Genomic DNA, 5804 nt, shown 5'->3' with positions numbered 1-5804 from the left:
TTACATGGTGCGTGTAAAACCAGTACACAACCCGTGTAATTTTCTGCTTTTTCAAATCTTTCCCAAATGAAAATTATTATTATCACAACATATGAAATGGATGCAAAGATTAACAATAAAGTTACTTCCCTGGTTTTGTTCAATTCTCCGTTTTGTGATTCTGACTTGGTGATTCCCTTCCTCTCTTGATCTCTATTCCCCTTTTCAAAAATCCTACAAGATAAAATGCTAATGAGTATGAAACAAAAATTAATATAAAAAAGGAAAACAAGAAAAGAAAAGAAAAAGTTCAGAAAAACTTTTGAGTTGCCTCCCAAAAAGCGCTTGTTTATAGTCTTTAGCTGGACTTTGCTTGTTTATGGTCTGTCGGTAGGAGGATCGAAAGTGCAATTGACTCCTGTTTCTATGGGTTCTCCTTAAAAGTAAGGCTTCAGCCTTTGCCCATTGAGCTTAAATGCACCTGAGGTTTCACTCCACACTTCTATTGCTCCGTGTGGGAAGACTTGGGTGACCTTGAAAAGTCGGGACCATCTTGATTTCAGCTTCCCCGGAAAGAGTTTCAATCTAGAGTTGAATAAGAGGACAAAATGTCCTTCTTTTATCTCTTTCCTTGCTATGCGCCTGTCATGCCATCTTTTGGTTTTATCCTTAAAGATTTTGGCATTTTCGTATGCATCCTATTAGATTTCTTCCAACTCATTTAGTTGTAAGAGCCTTTTCTCACCAGCAGGTTTGAGCTCAAAGTTTAAGATCTGAATTGCCTAGTAAGCTTTATGCTCAAGTTCAACAAGGAGATGACATAATTTTCCATAAACCAGATGGAAGGGTGTTGTGCCAATTAGGGTTTTATATGCAGTGTGGTATGCCCAAAGTGCATCATCTAACTTCATACACCAGTCTTTCCTAGATCTGTTTACAGTTTTCTCCAGAATCTGCTTCAGTTCCCTGTTTGATATTTCTACTTGACCGCTGGTTTGAGGATGATAAGGTGTGGCCACCTTGTGAGTCACTCCATACTTTTTCAGTAGTGTTTCGAATTGTTGGTTGCAGAAGTAACTTCCTCCATTACTGATTATTGCTCGTGGTGTGCTAAATCTTGTGAAGAAGTTTTTCTTAAGGAATCTTATGACCACTCTAGCATCATTGGTTGGTGTCGCAATTGCTTCTACCCATTTTGACACATAATTAACTCCAACCAGAATATACTTGTTTCTATGGGAAAAGGGAAATGGGCTCATGAAGTCTATTCCCCATACATCAAATAATTCTATCTCAAGTATACCATGCAGTGGCATTTCATTCCTTCTTGAACTGTTACCTATTCTTTGGCATTGATTACAACCTAGCACAAAGGATCTTACGTCCTTAAACAAATGTGGCCAGTAAAACCCTGCTTGTAAAATCTTAGCTGCGGTTTTTGAGGTGTCGAAATGTCCTCCGTATAGTGATGAATGGCAGTGATAAATGATACTTTCCATATCTTCCTCTGGTATGCATCTTCTTATCAGCCCATCCTTACATCTCTTGTATAGTAGAGGTTCTTCCCATAAGTAATATCTCACATCATGTAGGAATTTCTTCCTTTGGTGGTAAGTCATGTTTGGAGGCAGTATCCTGCATACAAGAAAATTAACAAAGTCAGCGTACTATGGAGCCTTGGAGAATGCAAGTAATTGTTCATCAGGAAATGAATCATCAATCGGCAAATCTTCGAAGTCCTCTATGTACTCCAATTTTAGTCTGGAAAGATGGTCAGCTACTACATTTTCGGATCCCTTTTTATCTTTTATTTCAAGGTCAAATTCTTGTAAGAGTAGGATCTATCGAATCAGCCTTGGTTTTGCTTCCTTCTTATTCAAAAGGTAACGGATTGCAGGATGATCTGTGAATACAATGACTTTTGACCCAATGAGGTAAGATCTGAACTTGTCCATTGTAAACACCACTGCTAGGAATTCCTTGTCTTTGGTGGCATAATTGATTTGCGCATCATCTAACGTCTTGCTAGCATATAAATAGCATGGAGCTTTTTATCCTTTCTTTGCCCGAGCACTGCTCTAACTACAAAGTCACTCGCATCGCACATAACCTCGAATGGTAGCTCCCAAATTGGTGGCTGTATTATTGGTGCTGATATCAGGGCTTCTTTGATCCTGTTAATGGAAACAAGGCAATTTTCATCAAAATCAAAGGGAACACCTTGATTTAACAAGTTAGTAAGTGGCTTAGCTATTTTGGAAAAGTCCTTGATAAATCTCTTATAGAATCCTGCATGTCCCAAAAAGCTTCACACTCCCTTGACTAATATTGGGGGTGGCATGTTTTCAATGATCTCAATTTTTGCTTTATCAACTTCAATTCCTTTTTCTGATATCAAATGTCCCAGAACTATGCCTTCCCTTACCATGAAGTGGCATTTTTCCCAATTTAGGACCAGGTTTGATTCTTCACGTCTTTGCAACACCTTAGATAAATTAACTGGGCAATCATCAAAAGTAGTTCCATAGACAGAAAAATCATCCATAAAAACTTCCATGATATCTTCAATATAATCAGAAAAAGACAGCCATCATGCATCTTTGAAAGGTGGCGAGGGCATTATAAAGACCAAAAGGCATTCTTCTATATGCAAATGTTCTATAGGGATAAGTGAATGTTGTCTTTTCTTGGTCTTCTGGGTGAATAGAAATTTGAAAGAATCCCAAATACCCATCTAAATAACAGAAATAAGAGTGTTTCGCTAACCTTTCTAACATTTGGTCAATGAAGGGGAGAGGGAAATGGTCTTTTCTGGTAGCACTGTTCAATTTCCTATAATCTATGCACATTCCGCCAACCAGTGACTACTCTAGTAGGGATTAGTTCATTGCTTGCATTTTGGATAACAGTTGTCCCACCTTTTTTAGGAACTACATGTACTGGACTAACCCATTTACTATCAGATATTGGGTATATAATACCTGCATCTAATAGTTTTAAAATTTCTTTCTTGACTACTTCTTTCATGTTTGGGTTAAGTCTTCTTTGTTGTTCGATTGTGGGTTCACTGTTTTCTTCCATGGGTATCCTATGCATGCAAATCGAAGGGTTGATTCCCTTTAGGTCTTCTATTTTATACCCTATGGCTTTGCTATGGATCCTAAGTTCTCTTAGTAGTTTTTCCTCTTCTAACTTAGACAGGCTAGCATTGATTATAACAGGATATTTAGAATTTGAGTCCAGAAATGCATACCTTAGTGAAGATGGGAGAGGTTTAAGCTCTACCTATTTGGCATTTTCCTAGAGCTTACCTTTGGTTTATTCCTCCTTAAACTCCTCCATCTCGGAAGCTTTAGCTAATGGTAGGGGTGGATGAGCTGCTAACTATTGTGCATAGGCTGTTATTTCTGTATTTTCATCATCTACTGTGTGGCTGTGCACAATACATGCTTCAAGAGGATCTTTAGGATGCGTCATATGAAATTCTTTTTCAACTTGTTCGTCAATTATGTCAACCTTGAAGCATTCATCAGGTTCAAATTTGTGTTTCATTGTATCGAACAAGTTAAAATCCACTTCTTTTTCTCCTACCTTGAGAGTTAGTCACCCATTTTTGACGTGTATGATAGCTCTGGCGGTTGCCAAGAATGGTCTTCCCAAGATGATAGGAATTTTAACATCTTCCATCTCAAGGACAACAAAGTCCACTGGAATGAAGAATTTGCCCATTTTGATCGAAATGTTCTCAAGTATTCCTACAGGATATTTAACAGATCGATTAGCCAATTGCAATGAGATTGTTGTGGGTTTCAGTTCCCCAATCTCCAGCTTTTTGCATATTGATAGAGGCATTAAACTGACGCTTGCTCCAAGATCGCTGAGGGCCTTGTCTATTTTCTTGTCACCAATGAGGCAAGGTATGGAGAAGCTTCTTGGATCTTTCAACTTTAGAGGCAGTTTATTTTGCAGTATGGCACTGCACTCCTCTGTTAGAGCTACTGTTCCATAGTCTTCTAGCTTTCTTTTCTTTGATAGAATTTCCTTAAGAAATTTTGCATAGGATGACATCTGAGAAAGTGCTTCAGTGAAGGGGATGTTGATGTAAAGTTTTTGTAAAACTTCCAAAAACTTCCTAAACTGCTTGTCCAATTTGGCTTTTTGAAATCTCTGAGGAAAAGGTAGGGGCTGGTATGGCTCTGGTAATTTCTTTGTCTTCCTTGCTTCCTCTTCCTGATCTTTCTTAACTTTTTTCTCATTTTTCTCTGCTTGGCCAACAGAATTTTCTATGGTTTCCTCTATCGGTTCTACCTCTGGTTGTACTAGAGTTCTCCCACTCCTTAGTGTAACTGCCTTACAATGCTCCCTTGGGTTCATTTATGGTTGGCTAGGCATTTTGCCAGTAGCCTTACTTGAAGGCTTGCTTGCTGAGCGATCTGATTCTCTAGCATCTTATTGTGAGTAGCAAGTTGGTCCATTTTGGAAGTCAGCTGTTTAATCAATTCATTTTGTTGTTGTTGAGCTGCTAAGAATCCTTCCATCATGGTTTCCATAGTCATTTTCGGTTCAGGTTGTTAAGGTTGGAGAGGTAGTGGTGGTTGTGCAAAGTTTTGACCTCTGTTCTAAAATCCAGGAGTTGCTGGTGGTTTATACCCTTATTGCTTGTTTATTGGCTGGTTCTGCTCATTGGACCATGAGAAATTTGGGTGGTTCCTCCATCCAGGATTGTAAGTATTTGAATATGGATTGTTTGGCTGCCTCTGATTGAAGTTTCCTCCATTATTCATATAGTTTATCTGTTCTGAGGAGGGTTCATTGAAATTGTTGTATTCTGAACTCATGTATTCTCCTCCATAGCTGTCCTCATGTTGACTATTTGTACCAACTACGTTGGCTTGCATCCTTTCTAGTTTCCTTGTGAGCTGATCAAATTGAGCATTTATCATACTTCAGGCATCTACTTCCAGGACCCCTGCAGTTTTCCTTGCATTTCCTCTTTCATTTGACCATTCATAATTATGATATGCAACTCTTTCTAGAAGTTCAAGTGCTTGTGGCATTGTTTTCTCCATTAGATCACCTTCTGTAGCTGAATCAACTGGGCTCCTTGTAGAGGGTAGTAACCCATTATAGAAACTTTGCACTAATAACCAATCTTCTATGCAATGGTGTGGACATTCTCTCTGTAGGTCTTTATATCTTTCCCATGAATCATAGAGTGATTCTCCTTCCTTTTGTCTGAATGTGTTGAGCTCAAGCCTCAGTTTTACAGTCTTTACAGGTGGAAAATACCTTGCTAGAAAAGCTTGAGAGAGGTTCTCCCAAGTGGTGAACGTTTCAGCCGGTTCTTGCTCTGTCTCGAAGGGAGAATGGGAATGCTCTGAGTCTTATTGCTTGATCAGACACTCCATTCATCTTAAATGTGTCGTATAGGGCAAGAAAGCATTGGAGGTCATAGTGCGGGTCTTCTGCGGGTGACCCTGCAAACTGGGTTTGTTGAATTATTTAGAGCCATGCTGGTTTTAATTCAAAGTTGTTGGCTTCCACTGTGGATCTATTGATACTGGGCTAAAATTCTTGGATAGATGGAGCTTTGTAATCTCTCAAGAGCCATGGTCTATCATTATTATCGGCCATGGTTGGAAGTTCAGGATCTACTTGACCGTGCTCTTGATGTTTCCTTTCTCTCCTGATGGCTTTCAAAGTTCTGTTTATCTCCGGATCACAGTCTAAAATTTCTTCTGGCTTTGTTCTGGTCATATACTAGGTTGGGCACCTGAGAGAAAAGAAGAAAAATATAACCAGTAAAATAAATTATATAATAAATA

The 5804-nt window shown here is 38.9% G+C and overlaps 1 non-coding gene across 1 annotated transcript; it reads left to right on the top strand.

Annotated features, from left to right (window-relative positions):
• Positions 1-5136: 5136 nt before the first annotated feature.
• LOC131178216 (small nucleolar RNA R71) lies at positions 5137-5243 on the top strand. Its single transcript, XR_009147349.1, has one exon. It is a non-coding gene; the product is annotated as a small nucleolar RNA R71 (small nucleolar RNA).
• Positions 5244-5804: the final 561 nt, after the last annotated feature.

Source organism: Hevea brasiliensis, chromosome 2 (genome assembly GCF_030052815.1).
Source record: "Hevea brasiliensis isolate MT/VB/25A 57/8 chromosome 2, ASM3005281v1, whole genome shotgun sequence".
Classification (NCBI taxonomy): Eukaryota; Viridiplantae; Streptophyta; class Magnoliopsida; order Malpighiales; family Euphorbiaceae; genus Hevea; species Hevea brasiliensis.
Note: the sequence above shows the minus strand (reverse complement) of the source record. Positions and strands in the feature narration are given on the sequence as shown.